General features: G+C 39.9%; 1 protein-coding gene across 1 annotated transcript in view; it reads left to right on the top strand.

The window, feature by feature from the left end:
• Nucleotides 1–577: 577 nt before the first annotated feature.
• LOC105538241 (taste receptor type 2 member 1) overlaps nucleotides 578–18,390 on the top strand; it is an 89,936-nt gene continuing 72,123 nt past the window's right edge. The window contains exon 1 of the mRNA XM_011978045.1: nucleotides 578–780. The gene's annotated coding sequence lies outside the window, so the exon portion shown is untranslated. The remainder of the gene's footprint in view (nucleotides 781–18,390) is intronic.

Raw genomic sequence — 18,390 nt, 5'->3', positions numbered from 1 at the left:
GACTGGCAGTCTGATGTATGAAAGGAATGTGGGAGGTGGGTCTATTAGTTAGGGTTCTCCAAAGATACACAAAGATCTGTCTTTCCCACTGGTTCTGTATCTTTGTTCCGCATCTTTGGAGAACCCTAACTAATATACCCACCCTCCCACATTTCTTTCATACATACACACACCCATCTGTATGTGTGTAATAAATGGAGGAAGGAGAGAGAGAGACAGCGCACGTGCTAGAGACATTTATTTACTTTAAAGAATTGACTCACATGACGTGGGGGCTGAACAAAATCTGTTGGACAAGCCAGCAGGCTGGAATTTCAGGTATGAGTTGGTGTTACAGTCTGGCGTCTGAATTCCACGTGGCCGGCCAGGCAAGCTGGAAACTCAGGCAAACTTTCTGTACTGCAGTTTTGAGGCCGAATTCCTTCTTCTATAGAAGCCTCAGTCTTCGCTCTTAAGACCGTCAACTGATTGGATGAGTCCCACCTACAAATGGAAGATAATCTGCTTTACTAAATTCCACCAATTTAAATGTTAATCACATCTAAAACTTACCTTCACAGCAACATCTAGACTAGTGTTTGACCAAACAACTGAGCACCATATCCCAGCCAAGTCAGGACATGATGTTAACTATCACAGTGGGAGCCATGTCAAAAAGTGGTGAGCCAGCAAGATTTGGTGGTCTGGGCTGGATTCCAGAGAACCTGGACTGTGCTTATGAAGCACCATTGCCCCGTAGACCTGGGATCATAAACACTGATGTCTAAAGGGACCAGGCAGGTAAGATAAATGAGTGAACTGAGACCTGCTTATAGTTCTTAGATACTTTGTTTGCATGTTAAAAGATGAAAACATTCTCTTTAACAAAGAAAGATGTTCTCCCAACTTCTATTACCTCCCCTCCCCTCCCCTCCCCCCTCCCTCCTTCCTTTCCTCCTACCCTCCTTCCCTCCTTCCCTCCTTTCCTATTGTTTACCCATTTTTGGAAGCGACATGGGTTCACAAAATTATATCTCAGACGTAACTAAAGTAATGGTTCAAGCAGGCATCAAAAAGTGGCAACTATGACACGTCCTTACTGCTATTGGGGGAATTAGAGTGGAGGGCACTCAGCGAGTTGGAGAGCATACTCTTTGTAAAGGAGACAGCCTATCCTCTGGCCCAGGCATGGGTAGTTGGAGCACATGCTCTTTCTAAAGGAGACAGCCAATCCTCTGGCCCAGGCCTTGGGTGAGTGGAGGGAACTCAATGAGTTGGCATACATGCTCTTTCTAAAGGAGACAGTTGATCCTCTGGTCCAGGCCATGGGTAGTTGGAGCACATGCTCTTTGTAAAGGAGGCACTCAATCCTCTGGCCCAGGCCTTGAGTGTTCTGTGGTTGGCAGATGTTCTGATTTCTTACCTCACTGTCACAAAATAGCTGCCACAGCTCCAGGCATCATGCCCCCACACAGTTGGGGGCAAGATGTTCTGATTTCTGTTCAACATCTCCCAATTTTGAAACATCAGTTCAAAATACTTCAAAAGACTCTGTGGATCAAAACTCACCTGCTGGCAATGGCAGGTTCTCTGCTGTAAGTGGTAGAGACCACTTATAAGTTTTAACCAGGACAATTTCACAGTAAGTGAATTCATTATCTGTCACTGCATAATAAGTCACCCTCAAACTTAGTGGCTCAAAATAACAAACACTTATTATCTCACATTTTCTATGGGTAAGGAATTAGGGAGCAGATTAGCTGGGTATTTCCAGCTTTGAGCTTCTCATAAGGTGTTAGTCACGATGTCAGCTGAGAGCTTGACTTGGGTGGGGATTCACCTCCAAGATCTCTTGTGCAGCTGTTGAACAGGAGGCATCCATCTTTGCTCTGTGGATCTCTCCAGAGAGTGGCTGAGTATCCTCAAAATGTTGCAGTGGCTGTCCTCAGAGAAGAGATGAGAGAGACCAAGACGGAAAACACAGTGTCTTTTATCGTCTAACCTCAGAAGCAAAATCCCACCACTTCTGCCATGTTCTTTTGGCCACACCAACCATGTGGGAGAGGACTTGATAAGGGTATAAATACCAGGAGGCAGGAGTCACAGGGGCCTCTTGAAGACTGGTCACCTTATTGAGTACTGGAGTAGCATTGGTATGGAGGGTAGATGTGAGGCAGGGACCTTTTAGGAGGATATTGGTTCAGTAGAATGATGATTTGGGGAATGCAGCAATTAGAAAGAAGAGAAAGAAACTGAATTGGCAATGACTTAAAAAATAAAATCGGCGAGGCCCTATAATTGAAACAATGACCCACTACTAGCCAGTGAGTGAGTCTGTGGAAGGTATTTCTGGAAAGGGTTTTCTTTTCTGTTTTTCTTTTTTCTTTTTCTTTCTTTTTTTTTTTTTTTACTTTAAGTTCTGGGATACAGATGCAGAATGTGCAGGTTTGTTACATAGGTATACATGTGCCATGGTGGTTTGCTCCACCCATCAACCCATCATCTAGGTTTTAAGCCCCACATGCATTAGGTATTTGTCCTAATGCTCTCCCTCCATAGAAGAAAGAGCTGAAAGATAAAGGCACTCTCACTTCCCTGGTTTCTCCCTGAGTTTCTTGCTTTTGAATATAACCATGTGGGAACATGATGCCTGGAGCTGTGGCAGCTATTTTGTGACAGTGAGGTAAGAAATCATTATGCTTGATGTGGCTAAGTTGGGGAACAGACAGAGCCTGGGTGTTTGGAGATACTGTTGAGCCGCCAATCAAACCTAGAACTTTTTGTTACATAGCAATAAATGTCAGGAGTTTAAGTCAGCACAGGTTGGGCATTCCATGACTTTCTGCTGAAAGCATTTCTGACATACATGGGGAGAGAGAAAGGCCTTATCTCCAAACCGCAAGATTTAATGGTTGAATGCCAGGTAAGAGGAAAACTATGAAAGGAGGATGGCCTGAACCCAGGTAGCAGTCATGAAGACCAAAAAAAAAAAAATAAAATAAAAAGACCATTTGTTTCTGTTTTGTGATAAAGCTTCTGTATAAATGGTATGTGATAGACATTGGTGGAGCTTTTAATCAATGTATGCAGAAGTCAGACTGCCTAAAAGGAGAGACGAAAATCCATTGCCTTATGATTATATTAATTTTCTTTTACTCTCTTTATATGTATTTCTTTATATGGTAAAGGGCCCTTGAAGAAAATGGTGTCTCCATTTTTGTAGAAGAAAACCATGTAGGAGAGATGAAAATTAAGTGAACAAAATTGAATCTGCTCTGCGGCACAGCACCTCAAGGATGCTTACTTGAGAACCAAAAGAAAGTGACAGTCTGCAGCCAAGCAGGGCCTGCCATCTCTAGCATACGCTCCCTCTGATTTCAGCTGAGTAGCCTGAAAACCTCAGAGCATCTGTTGGTCAGTTAATTTCATTTGAAGAATATTCTATGGGCCCTTCTTTTTTTCCTCTTTGGACTTTGAAGTTTGTTTCATTTTCCTCGGCTGCCTTCACATGCTGATCTATGCAGCCAGGAGCTTGCACCGTAAAGACAGAATATTCATGGTGGAGTCCTTTCTGTTTCCTCACTTTCATTAAACACTAGAGATAAAGCTTCACACTGAGGCCCATGAGTCAGTCCATCCAGAAACTCTGGTGAGAAGAAGCTCCAGGCAGAGAGTCACATGTGTTTGCAGGGAGAGGCTGTGAGCAAAGTGTTGTTCTAGCCAGTGAGTGGCACAGGGGCATCCGTGGGGTCTTTACAGCTCCTGCACAGTACTTGGCCTCAGTTCTTTTGCACCATCGCCCTCCCTGAGTTGTGCCACAGTTCCATGACGTTACACGGAACAAAAGCTCGGGGGAGGACTTGCACCAAGAGCTGCAAAAGTGCCTTTTTGTTTTGTATTGTTTTGTTTTGTTTGAGACAGAGTCTCACTCTGTCACTCAGGCTGGAGTGCAGTGGTACGATGTTGGCTCACTGCAACCTCTGCCTCCTGGGTTCAGATGATTCTCGATTATCTTGCTTCACCCTCCTGAGTAACTGGGACTACAGGCACATGCCACCATGCCTGGGTAATTTTTGTGTTTTCACTAGAGACATGGTTTCACCATGTTGGCCAGGCTGGTCTTGAACTCCTGACATCAGCACTTTGCTCCGGCTGTATGTTTTATGCAAGTCAAATAGTCCTCTGGTCTTTTAAGATGACTTGGGGATGGAAATGTCTGACGGGCCATTGAGAGTCCTGGATGATGAGGATGTGCGTAGCCTGCCGTTGTTCCCTCCTGAGGGTCTGCCATGTCATCCTGGGCCTGGAGTGTGCTGGGGAGTTGGGAGGCTGCAGGACTCATGGATCTCTTTGTTCCCATCTTCCTGCCTTCTCATTCCTCTCCCAGCTCCACCACCAGCTTGAGGGAATCCTTCCCGAGCCTTCAGAAAAATCCATCTCCTGTTGAGGTTTTGGATATTTTGTCTCTGCCTAAGATCCTCTCTTGGCTCTGGGGCAGCGACTGCTGTTAGAAATAAGAACCTTAAAGAGCTTATGATTTTTCTGTCCTTCACTGCGTCTCATCTCTATCCTGAGGCAAGAGTAAGATGAGTAACTAATAAATATCTATGTGCGTGGGGGACGCTTTGGGATCGAGAGAAATAAAGGGAAGAAAAAATATTTTTTAAAAAACCACATCATTTAATATTTCAAAAATACTCCTTTAATGTCAGGGCCAGCTTTCTCCAGCCCTGCCCTGTCGCGGAAGCAGAAGCTTAAAATTCCACTACCTGCTTAAGCCAGGCCTTGCCATGCCTGCAGCTCCCTCCCCAGCAGCACCCAGGGAGTGGACCAAGACTTCCTCTCTGCTTTCCGTCGTGTAGCATGGGATGAGCTCTGAGCACTCAAATATCCTCTGAGCTCCATTTTTCTGCCTGCCTGTCTCCCTCCTACCCTCTCATCTACTCAGATACCGCAGGGTTTCATGTCTGTACAACTCAACTTCTTCTTTGGTTTCTGATGTTTTATCTCCCTTAATGAGAAAGATGGTTTTCCTAAAACCTTTAATCATTCCCTGGAGCATGGACATTTTGTCTAACTCTCACTAGCCTGGTCCCCACCAGTGCTTTTGGGTTTTGCTTAGAATAGGAGAGAGCACCTGGAGCCATGAATGCCTCTGAGAGTCCGGGAATTGCTTAGAAGACCCCGTCTACCCACTGGACAGTTCCTACTTGTATATATCTTGGCGTGATAGAGCCTGGTTTGGGTACCAGGGTTTGGGGTTGTGGATTTGCAGTCCAGGCCAGCTCCCCTGGTTCTGAGTATGGCCAGGGCCCTACTTCCTCCCTTCCCCACTGGCCCAAGGTAGCCTCAGCACTCCTGAAAAGTGAGGTGAGGACATTTGAATTGTCACCATAAAAAATGGTGCTAGTGTGTAGTAGCGGATATGTAATTATTTGTTGTGGATTTGAGGAAGGCTCATAAAATAAAACCCATCTTCTCTCCCTGAGTTCTGCTGGAGATCAGAACATTGTATTTATTTCTAAAAGAAGTGATTTTGGAGAATGTGATTTAGGTATGAGGGCCAAAGGGACTTCTAGCTTCTTCCATTCAATCTGTTGGATCCACCCAAGGGGAATTTGGTCTTTGTAGAAGAACCTCACTCACCCAGGTCCCTTCCTGTCACCAAGCCCAGTAAGGTTACTTCCTCGTCTGTGAACTGCTTTAGTTTTAGCACTAAAAGTCTTTTTTTTGGGTGGGGGGGGATGGAGTTTCACTCTTGTCTCCCAGGCTGGAGCACAATGGCGCGATCTTGGCTCACTGCAACCTCTACCTCCCAGGTTCAAGCGATCCTCCTGCCTCAGCCTCCCGAGTAGCTGGAATTACAGACACGCACCATCGTGCCCGGCTAATTTTTTTGTATTTTTAGTAGAGATGGTGTTTCACCGTGTTGGCCAGGCTGGTCTTGAACTCCTGATCTCAGTTGATCTGCCCACCTTAGCCTTCCAAAGTGCTGGGATTACAGGCGTGAGCTACCGCACCTGGCCAGCATTAGAAGTCTTATATCCCATGAACCCTTCAATCTCAGACACACCAGCAAAGTTGGTGACTCTAAAAATCTCCTGGGCTCAGGACTCAGTTGACCAAAATGACACTTAGAATTTGATACAATCAATCAGAACTGAATTTTAATTTTAGTTTACTTATCTGAAGCAGTGTGACTTCTTTTCGTTAAATAGCTTAGTTATTAGAAAAGCAATACATGCATGCTTGCAAAATATAATTTAAAGATGACAAAGGAGCATAGTATACAAATTAAAGATCATCTTCCATTTCTACTCACACTTCCCCTAGAACTTCTAGCCAGGGATAGCCACTCTGAATAGTCTTCTGGTGTTGGTCTATGAAGGGTTCATGCACAGATAAACCTATTTATACACATGCATGTATGTCTTGCAAGCAGTTTTCTGAATTGTTGTGGGAATTGTTTTGCAGTAATTCTAGTGTGAAGTTTCAGCCCTAAGAAGACGTATACATTTATTTCCATTAAAAACGGAATGATTGTATAGTTTTTCTCCCATTGAAGAAGAACAACCAATTAACCACTAATGAGTACTTAGCTTGTGCTTAGTTTTCTGCTATTACAAATCATCCTGCAATGAATAAACTTGTAAGCTCATTTGTGCACATACACCTGTTGGATAGATTGCTAGAAGTAAACTGGTAATACCACAGGGCATGTCCATTTTGCATTCTGATAGTTCCTTCCAAATTTTCCTTCAAGAAATTTGCACCAATTTACGTTTCTATTAAGAATGTATGAAAATGTCTGTTTTCCAACTCTCTTATCATCCTTAAGTGTTATTAAACTTCTTAATCTTTAGCAATCTGATAGTAAAAATGAGAAACTAGAATTTTATTTGCATTCTGTTATAAGTGTGAACCTCAGTTGTATATTAGTTGGCCACTTGTCTAATACTTTTTTGTGTGTGAACTAATTTTTCATTTTATCTGTCCATTATTTTTCCTTGTCCTTTTTGACATCTGTATGCTTCTGCTTCTTAAAAAATCTGCAATTTTAGAATGACTTTATTTGGTTTCTTCATCATGAATTGCCTTTTGTTGTGCTTTGAGGGTATTAACCATATACATTTAAATACTTAAATCTCACCACAGCTCACGAGCAGCCAGCCTGCAGCTCATGGGAACTATTTCATGTTACTAAATTAGATTTGTAATATCTGATTTTTTTTCCTCAGTGGAGCTGTTGCTGCAGAAAGTAGATAAAGAACATGGGTCAATAAAAAAAGAAGATACTCTGGGGAGGTGTAAGTTTTTGAGGGAAGAAATGGTAATGCAGAAAATTGAGATGAACATAACATAAAACAAAAATTAAGGTACTCTTAAGCTCAAGGGGTCCAACACTTATGATCTGGATTTGAATTTCATCCTACCTGTGTCTAGTTGTAGGGAAATCGCTGCACCTCAGTTTTTGTCCCTTAATTTATTCACCTATCACAGTGCCAATTAATATTTCCTGTTTAATTTCAGTAGAACATAGTGGAGTGAAAAATTTTCTAGACTAGGGATCCAGGGCAAATTAATATTTTGTGTGATTTTACTACAAATCAGCTTTATAATTTTGACCACTTTGGAGTCAGTTTCTATTACTGCAAAGTTGAACCTCTCACTCCTAAATAAAATCTTGAACTTAGGATATTAGTTGTTCTATGAGTATGCATTTAGTCTAGTAGTTAAAAGAGCAGCTATGCTTTACCTTTGAAGACTGTGAATAAAATCTCCTTCTAACACCCAGTCCTGCCTCCTCATCCACTCCAGCTGACCTAGGACAGTTGTGGACACAGACACAATGGAAGCAAGCCTCTGAATCTTCACATGGAGAGTGACAGGAATGCCAGGGTTTCCCAAGACTTTGTTATTTCATGGTTTCTTGGTGGTCATTTAAGTTCTACTCAATGGCTGGCCCTCATAGCTTACCGGATTGGTCTACTTCATTCTTATCACTCTTACTGATCGGGGGGTGTTTTGTATATACGTGTTGGAGTCCCTGTGCAGGTACAATCCCCCTCTTCTCTCCATGTGGCCCTGCTGCTCCCTTCACCAGTGGGTGCCCTCATGGCCGCTCTACAGGCTCCCTGGAACAAGTGCCCTTCTATCAAATGCCTGCTGGACCTGTCGGATAAGCTTCATTGCCTAAAGCACCCATCAATATTATAGACTTAGTTACTGTTTTTTATTCAGCCTTCTGTTTGGAGGATGTTGGTTTGAAAAGTTTTCAAATCTATAGCCCCACCTAACAGTATCACACCTGAAAGGGCTCCTTACGGTGACAAGCCGTGGGCCTGATGAAATCTTGGTGGCTTCACATGAGATGTCCTCACTGCCCAGTGAGGACAGTTTTCCAGCTGTTGGCAGCGGGATTTGCCCTTAATTCTGGTATTATGGGCACTGACCAGAATCCCAATTATCTGCTCATTCTCTCAGGAGGCCAGTAAAGTGTCAGCCCAACCCTGGTCCCTGTGCCTAAAAACAGATTCCTGGAGTCTAGCTTTGTTTTTTCTTTAAGGTGTGATGTTAAAGGAGGTATTGTTTGACAGGATCTTCCTATTAATACTTCTGTTTCTGGCTTCTCCCTTTCATCTGATTGCCTTCCCCTCCTTTCCTGTAACTGTTCATGCTGACTCTCTTATCTCTGTCTTTTTTGTTTTCTTTCTCCCTCCATCTGATACTCCCCACCCGCAACGCCCTTACTTTTGCTGGCTCCTCTTTGTCTCTCCAGCAGTCCTCTGAAACCTGCCTCTCACCAGCGTTCCATCCTTCTATCCTTCTGCCCTATCTCTTTTGGTGTGACAACATCATTTTGGGTGCTGTCTTTCAGGCCCATTGTTTTAATTAACAATTTTTATCACTTAACTATTTCTATGAAACACATCAACCTCAAACGTATTTGCTTGAAACAGTAACTATTTAACTCATAATTTCTGCTTGACAATTTAGGCCAGGCTCAGCAGGATGGGTTTCTAATCATTTCCAGTCTTTATCTATGACTTTCTTTTTTATTTTCAAGGATCTACATAGTTTTTCCCCCTTGGCACCAACGGCAGTTTGGACCAGATATTTCTTTGGTGGAGGGGCTGTCCTGTGCATTTTAGGATGTTTAGCAGCATCTCTGGTCTTTACTTAGATGCCAGTTGCAACCCTCTCCCCCAACCAGTGTGATAATGAAAATGTCTGCAGACATTGAAAATATCCTGAGGGTGGGTTGCAAAATTTTCCCTGGTTCAGAAGCAGTGACTTAGCACAGTACCTAGAAGAGTAAGAGTTTAATAAATACGTAGTTAATGAATAAATGCCTTGTTTACACCCACACATGCAAAACTGTTAGAAGTATTTGGCACTTATTGGACAGGTCTTTGATAGATGTTTATCTGGAAGAGTATTCGAAAGTTTAAGGGAAACAGAAGAAGAATATGGCCTTGAAACTGGCTGACTTGGAGAAATGAGAGAACCTAAAGCATACAGCCCTAGGAGTAGATTTCATGCTCAACATCCTCCTAAATGTTTCTGAAGATGGGAAATCGAACTTCTGTTTCATTATCTACATAAAATGACCTTTTGGGCAGTTTTGCCCCTGTATATCTCACTCTAACAGAAACTTTATATTAAATTAAGAAATTGTTCATTCTTAAAAAAAGATTCTTTTTACTTTTTGCAAAATTTTGATTACAAATAGTAACAATATGACTGCAAGAAAGAAGAGGAACTACAATTTTGGTGTGTAAATTTGGTTTGGGAAAAGTTTAGTTATCTTATAAAGAACATGTGAAAAACTGTTATGGTAAGAATTGGAGAAAATTGTTCAATATATGAAGAAATAAATTTACAAAAGCATTTGCAGTCAATACACATAGATATGCTTTAAAATTAGTATTTGTCTAATCATCATTGATCATTTCTAGCATTTAGATTTCCTTTAGTTCATGTCAGTCTATTGATGGTTGGTTTCTTGCTTCCCAGAGAAACAGGCATTTTTCCCCCTTTGTCATTGTACCAGGTTATAAGCACGTGCGATATCTGTAAGATGCTGAGGAGGAGTTTTGAAACACCCAAAGTCACCCCTTCATATTTCATTCTTCTTGTCAGAAAGGCAGTTTTCTCCCTGCAGTAACTCAAAGTTACTCAACCCAGAGCTGGAAAAGCTGCCATTCATCTTGTTGCCAGATGGGTAAAGAGAAGGAATTTCATTGAAAGGAGGGGTCCAAGAAGAAACAGATGAATATGATTATAAGACTCTGTGTGTGTGTGTGTGGGTGTGTGTGTGTGTGTGTGCGTGCGTGCGCGCGCACATGACATGTTGCTAATGAAATAATAATCTTGTTCAGCATGAATCCCTTGCCTCCCCTTCTCCACACACACACATAGGGAAATATAATTTGTTCTTCCCACTTCTACTTTTGAGAAACTAATTTGCCAGTGGGTTTCACCTGTGTCAGGAGTGTTGAACAACTCCATCATTTTTTGAGAAATGTTGCTGCAATGCTGATGCTTTCTCTATGTTACAAACTAAATTGTGTCCCCACACTTCACTTGCACACAATTCATATGTTGCAGCCCTAACTCCCACAACCTCAGAATGTGACTGTATTTGGAAACAGGGTCTATAAAGAGGTAATTCAGTTAAGAATGAGGTTATTAGGATGGGTCTTAAATCTAGCATGACCAGCATCCTGATAAGAGGCGGCGATTAGGACAGAGACGTGCACAGAAAGAAGCCACATGAAGACAGAAGACGGTTATTTACAGGCCAAGGAGAGAATCCACAGAGGAAACTGACCCTGCTGACACCTTGATCTTGGGTTTCTAGCCTCCAGGACTGTGATCAAATAAAATGCTGTAGTTTAAGCCACTCCATCTGTGGTACTTTGTTATGGGTGTCCTAGCAAACAAGTGCATTATATCCCAAGGCTCCTGAGTGATCATGTGATATAGATTTGAGTTCCTGAGAATAGCCTTCCTAATCTGTCTTTTCCACTGCTTCCTGGCCAAGTGCATGGGTGAAAAACAGGGTCCATGGGTGGAAAATGGGTGCGAGGATAGTAAAGGGCACCTCCAGGGTGGCATGTATATTTTCCATGAATTTATGACTGGTCTGTAATAGAATTCTATATTGCCTAAGATCACAATTTCTGTTATTTGTTAAATTGGGCCTATAATGAAACTAGGTAAACACATAGATTCTAGTCTGGAAACCTCATTATTTCGTAATTGTGACCTTGATGAATGATTCCATTTCAATGTTAGGAAACCTAAGCTGGATACTGAATCAGGGTCATTTTTAAAAAATCAACACACTCAGAATCTTGATGAGAAGATAGTGGTGGAACAGATGAGGAAATGTCTCATTGTGTTCAGGATTTTATGGATTAGCTTTGTTTCTGTAAGGTATAGTGAAGTTCTGTTTTTCACACATTGGCATGAGATTAAACACCAGATTTTTTTGAGTTAATAAAGACACTGGAATGTGTTACCTGATAAATTGTGGGATACTTTTTTCTGAAGAACTTTGGAAAAAAACAGGCTTGCTTCTTTTTTGTCAGGGATGCATAGTTGCGATTCTTCATTGGACTGAGAATGCCCAAGGGAGTCCGCTAACTTTATGTTGATTTAAGAAAAAAATGAATCATTACTTCAAAGATGCTACAGGGCTTTAGCTAATAATGTCTTTGTAGAGGGCAAAGTAGTTAAGAATCAGCAGCAGCATACTGCAATTAAAATAATATAGGCTTGTAGAAAGAAGAAAGACAAGGTGGCTGACGGGCAGTCAGCTTTCAACTCATCAGGTTCCTATCATGACGGTCCAGAGATACGGCAAACATCAGAGACTTCATAAAAGCAGCACTTGGTCCTTCTGTGAGTAATTACAGTCCACAGGGACAGTGTGTTTACAGACAGAGTTTAGATGCCAGGAAAAAAAAAATCGCAGAATCCCTGAGACCATGCGTTTTGGTGACAGAATCTGACTTTGGCTTTCGATGTGAATCTCTGTGATTTGGTAGTGGCTCAAGGTCAAGAGGCACAAGAAATAAAATAGAAATGTATCATTTCAACTCATATAAATCTTCCTCAGAGGAATAAATCGTCCTTAGAAGTCAGAAAGTGGCATCAGCTACATATTAATGGGAGCATGAAAGCGTCGAAGGGAACTGATTCAATTCGTGAACGCTCAGCTTCATCACTTTGATTTTTGGTGTGCAGAGTTATGTGCATCTCTGATTGAACTTACGTGTTCGATCATTTAACATGTTTACATGAAATAGACATTCTAATCACTGTGTTTAGTTTGTAGTTTGCAGGCAACTGTGAGAACGAATTGATGTTCTTGCATCTGGATTCATTCTGTCTGACTTCACAATTTACCTCTATTCTTTTGTATTTACCATCTGACATTCATCTTTTTGAAATTCCTCCAGTTGAGTACTAAGTATTCTGAGTGAGCCAGGAACTGTTTTGAGCTTAATTCTTAAGAAGTGTCTCCTTTATTGTAAAAACAGAAACAGGATGCCACTCCATTTTCAATATATGTCCTTTATATACTTGATACTCTATATACTTTATATGCTGCATAAAATATTGGGAAAGATTAATTTAAAACACACACACAGAAACAGCATGGACAAAATTATTTTCTCTGAAGCTATTTACAAGATAATATTCTTTTGTGAAGTTTCTGGTGTTTGCATATCTCATCGTGGTTCAGCCCCTTGTCTCTGGCGCTCACAGGAATCCACAGATGGCACGGCACAAGACGGCATTTCTAGGACACTCTGCCTTTCTAGGGTGTAATACTTAGGAATTTGTTTGTTGTTGTTAAATATAAATCATCTGACTTCTCGGTTGTGTTTATGTGTCTGGAGGCTATTTCCCTTCCCCTCTTTTAGATTTTCCTGTGAGAGCACGTTTTTGAACTGTGAGTGAAAGTCAGTGGGAAAATTTGCCTCAGCTTTGTTAAAAAGACAAAACATGACAACTTACCAGAAAGATGCTTTCTGTACAACCATTGAAAAATATCGCTTGGGAATTTTGGGATGCCAACTTTGACATCATGTTGACAACATTTGAGAATATCATGCGAGTTATTTTATGATAGTGCTGTAGTGATCAAACATAAATAATTCACTTGAAAACTATTAATACAAAATACCTAAGCTATTTGTACAATCTTATTCTTTTGGTTTTTGAGTCATATTTTTGAAGTTCCAGGAAAAAATACACTGGGATTTAGATTAAAATTGCATTAGGACTACATATTTACTGAGGAAAACGAACGTATTAAAATATTCAACAGGTTCCCGTCTGAGAACATAGCCTTTTGCTCCTTATTTTTCATAATAAAATGGTATTTTTTTTAAATGAATTTATTCCTTAGTGCTTTATATTACTAATGTGCTGTGAAAATATCCCCACCTGTTAAGTTTTTTTTATATTGCTGAGGTGGAGACTGATGATTTCTTTTTGTTGCTTTATTGAATTTTCTTCCTAAGCTCAGAAATTTTTAAAATAATTTTGCTGGATTTTAAAATCTTTTTTTAAATCTGCAGTTGTTAATAACTTTGATCTTAACCTTCTTAGTGGTTATTTTTTTTCTTTATTTCCATATCTTACTGTGTAAACTAGAATTATATAAGATAATAACAATAGTGATTATCTTATTCCTGATTTTAACCAGAATGTCTTTAACATTTTAAAATTAAGCATAATAGCTGCTGGTTTGAGACTTGTAAAACAATATCTATGAAGTCTTCTATTTGTTATTGCACTTTTAAATATAGCAAATAGTTTTGAAATTCATTGAACATTTTTTTGGCAAATAGAACGATTATTAGTTTTTCATATTGGATCTCTAAATGTATAAAAATATATATTTTCTAATACTAAACTAGTCTGCATTAATAGGATCAATAATTCTTTCTGTGGCAGATTATTTTTTCATGAATAGTTGATTTGTGTTCAACATCTGTATTTCCAAATGAAATTGGACTTGAATTTTAATTTATTCTGTGTTGTACTTGTCACTCATTGGCCTAATGTGCCTTTACTAGCTTGATAAAATGAACTGGGTAACTTGGTTCTATTTTTTTATGCCCTGAATAATTTACCTATTATATGAACTACTACTTTCTTTGAAGATTCAAAGAACTCATCTATAAAATGATCTACCTCTAAAGGCTAGATATCATATGCAGTATTTTGAACTTGAACAAATATGTTTTTGTGTTTTTGAGGACAATTTACTTTTTTATTTTTCCTGATTTTTGAAATTTTTGTTTGTCTCTTTTTGTTTCAAGAGGTTGTCTTTTTTTTTTTAAACAAAAAAGGCATCTTTTAGATTTAATTCAAATTAAAAGACTTCCCCTGCAATTGTGTTATTTATTTCTCTCCTTCTCCTCTTCCTTCTTTCCTTTCTCCTTCTCCTCTTCCTCCTTCCTGTGCAGTGCCTTTTGTGAATTTCTTCCTTCTTTTGTTTGAGATGGAGTTTTGCTCTTGCTGCCCAGGCTGGAGTGCGATGGCATGATCTCAGCTCACAGCAACCTCCACCTCCCAGGTTCAAGCGATTCTCCTGCCTCAGCCTCCCAAGTAGCTGGGATTATAGGCATGCACCACCATGCCCGACGAATTTTGTATTATTAATAGAGATGCGGTTTCTCCGTGTTGGTCAGTCTGGCAAGAGTGCAGTGGCATGATCTTGGCTCACTGTAACCTCTGTCTCCCGGGTTCAGGTGATTCTTCTGCCTCAGCCTCCCAAGTAGCTGAAATTACAGGCATGCGCCACCATACCTGGCTAATTTTTTTGTATTTTTAGTAGAGATGGGGTTTCACCATGTTGATCAGGCTGGTCTTGAACTCTTGACCTCAAATGATCCACCTGTAATCCCAGCACTATGGTTTTGATTTTCATTTTGAGCCAGTGGTCATGTCAAATATCCTATCATTTTTAAGTTTTTTCAAAAATTGTTTAATCTCTTATTTTTAAAGGTAATACTGAAATTTTTTTTTTTTGAATCTTGACTCTACCAAGTGATAGGAGAAACTGCAAATGTTTTATTCTCTTTCTGGCTTTGTTATATAATCTGAAACTTTCCAAACAGGTTATTCGTTAGGTTATTATTTTCTATCTTGCCTGTCTTTTCTTCTGCTCAGCCAGTAGCACACTTGAATTCGTCTACCATATAATTTACTTTATTTCCCACCCTAATGTAGCTCATCACTTTATAAAATGTTTTTATCACACATTAAAAACAAATTTTATGTAACGTCTCTTCACTTCCCCAGAAACCTTTCCCTTCACGTTTCTCATGGCTTCTGGCTGCCTCTTTTCCTGCCTCCTGCAGGCTCTATTTGGAGTCAGGCTTCAGTTACCGTGGTTGATTTCTGACTGAGGCATGTACCCTAGCTGAGGTCTCAAGATGATGTCCACTAGTACTTTCTCAGTGCTTGGTTGTGGTCTTTTTCCTTCCCAAGGCCATCCTCAGGGGCAGAGTCCTGGAGACCTGGCAGTTCTCCACGTTTGGACCTCTGGATTCCATGCAGCCATACTCCCACCCCCAGTGCACCCAAGTCACTTTTTAGATGATCAGAGGGAGGTTTGTCCATCTTCAGATCTTCAGAACGCAGCATCTAGGCCCATCTTGCCTCACCCTTTCTAGTGGACTCTGTAGGGAACATCAAAGGTCGTCCAACCTTTATTTACCTAAATTTATCTCAACCCAGTTCCATCTACCGAGAGTTGGTGCAAACTTCTTCCATAGGCCAAAAACAGAAAAGTAACTTGGACTTCATCCAAGATTTTTTTGTTCATTTTGTTATAAATTTTAAAGTTTCCCTGTATCTTCAACGTTATTTTATTGAGAAGGGAATTGAGGCTTTCTCAGGACTATAGCAAGATGACAACTAAAACTACAAAAACAGTAATCATGTTATTACTAATTACAGTCAGAACAGCAATGATAGCAGTGATTTTGCTAGGAGCTTCCCATGGACTAGGCATGAGTGATTGGATTGTTTTAATCTGCTCTGTGAGATCAGTAACATTATTCCTTCCTTTTTACAGATAGATGTCACATACTGGTGAATAACTGCACTAAGTCCCACAGCAGGTAAACAGTGCCCTTGGGATTTGACCCAGGTGGTTAATGCTAGAATCAGCACCATGAACTGAAAGGAGAAAGGATTTTATATATCATTTAACCTACTCCTAGAGCTCAAGAATAAAACACTGAATGATGTCATGGATTTGAGAAAAATCCTTTAATTGTGAAATAAAATGATAAAAATTAAAACACTGGTGAATTCTACAGAAAGAGGCAAATCTGTGTAATGACCCCCATGGGATATTAATGATCAAAATTGAACTAAGCAATATGATAAAAAGAATTTGAGAGCAATTGTTTCAACAGTTATTAATTTTTACATACCAACCTCCTCAGTGTTTATAACTGACATAAGTTATTGGCAAAATATATCATGACTTACACTACATTTAAAATAACATAACATGAAAGATCCACAATTCAGATCAGACAATAGAAACTCATTAGAAAGAAAATGGTCCTTTGACATTTTCTCTCACAGATTTATGGGCTGTGAAAGAAGGAAATATACTCAAACAAAAAATGGCACCTATTAAAATGATTGAAGCCCAAATTAAGAACATCTTTGTTTTGTAAGTAGGGTAACAAAATCCCATTTTCTTATTCTTTTACTTTTTTGTGTACAAAAACATTTTTTTTCAAGGCTCTGGTTTGGTGGCTATTAAGCTAAAGACAAGAAGTCATTTTTGGTTTATCTCTTGTTTGATTTTAACTACTGAAAATCAGTTCCCTTTGATCTCTTATTAATTTCCTCCACATTTTCATGTATTAAAAATGTGTTTGATTTTTTTTCATTGTTACAATTTGTCATCTGCTTTCTTGTTGTCAACAGCTGCAAACATCTTTGATGCTACACTTAAAAGTGTCAATTTTGTAATTGGTTTGTGTCTTAATTTTGGCAAAGGGGACCCAATTAGTTACAAATCTTCCTTTGTGAATTACTGAGAATCAGTTTTCCTATGTGACAGCACTAGACCAGTAATAGCTTTGTTAAAATTGGATGCCTCTCAGGGGAAAAACGAAAAAGCTCGTTCTTCTCAATTTACCTTTGTAATTTCTTTGAAGACACACCTAGAGGTGAGGGTTATTGAGTTATAATAGCCAGTTTAATTCTACTGAAATGTACTGCATTCTAAATTGTTGTTGAGCATAACAACTGGCCATATTATTTAAACTGCTATATAACAACCAACATCCTATATACACCTGTCTAACTGACTAAGCCTCAGTTAACTGCTAGTTGTGTGATACACAAACATATTTTTTTTAAAGGCAACGTAGTTGGCAATCTCACTCTGGGGACAGAAAGCATAAGGACAGAGATCATGGTATTATTATTGGATGAGGAATAGAGATAATAGAAACTTAAAAAATGTATTTGTCTGTTTATTTTGCCTCTTTATTAAAAAAAAAAGAAAACAGGCTTGAGGAACCTTTTCACAAATGTCTGCAAGAGACCAAATTTATTTTTCTTTCTTTTTTTTCTTTTATTTTTTTCTTCCTTTCTTTTTTTTTTTTTTTTTTTTTGAGATGGAATTTTGCTCTTGTTGCCCAGGCTGGACTGTAATAGTGCAACCTTGGCTCACTGCAACCACCTACTTCCAGGTTCAAGTGATTCTGCTACCTCCGCCTCCAAGTAGCTGGGATTACAGGCATGTGCCACCACGTTTGGCTAATTTTGTATTTTTAGTAGAGACAGCCTTTCACCATGTTGGTCAGGCTGGTCTCGAAGTTCAGATTTCTAGTGATCCACCCACCTTGGCCTCCCAAAGTGTTGGGATTACAGGCGTGAGCCACCACGCCTGGCCAAGAGACCAAATTTTTAAAATAAGCATTGTACAATCTATATATTCATAGGGATTTATATTATTACCTATTTGTTTTTCACTTTGGGGGATGAAGGCAGAAAGCCATCTCAGCTGCACCTGTCAGTCTCTGTGGAGTGTTTTGCTCATGCCCAGAAAGGCTCATGCAATGATGAGGCGTAGCCCTTGAAAGCTCTTCTTCTGGAAATGTCTGGGTGGAAGTGTCAGGTGGGAAAAGAGAGGAGTAGGAGGAAATAAGAGAGAAAAAGTCCACAGAGAGAGAAACCAAATGAACCGCCTTCAGCATGTGCCCCAGATATTGTAATCTTCCTTGGTGAGTAAAATTTTTTTTTTATACTTTAAGTTCTAGGGTACATGTGCACAACGTACAGATTTGTTACATATGTATACATGTGCCATGTTGGTGTGCTGCACCCATTAACTCGTCATTTACATTA

Source organism: Mandrillus leucophaeus, unplaced genomic scaffold (assembly GCF_000951045.1).
Source record: "Mandrillus leucophaeus isolate KB7577 unplaced genomic scaffold, Mleu.le_1.0 Scaffold188, whole genome shotgun sequence".
Taxonomy (NCBI): Eukaryota; Metazoa; Chordata; class Mammalia; order Primates; family Cercopithecidae; genus Mandrillus; species Mandrillus leucophaeus.
The sequence above is the reverse complement of the archived record's forward strand: the minus strand, read 5'-3'. Positions and strand labels throughout refer to the sequence as shown.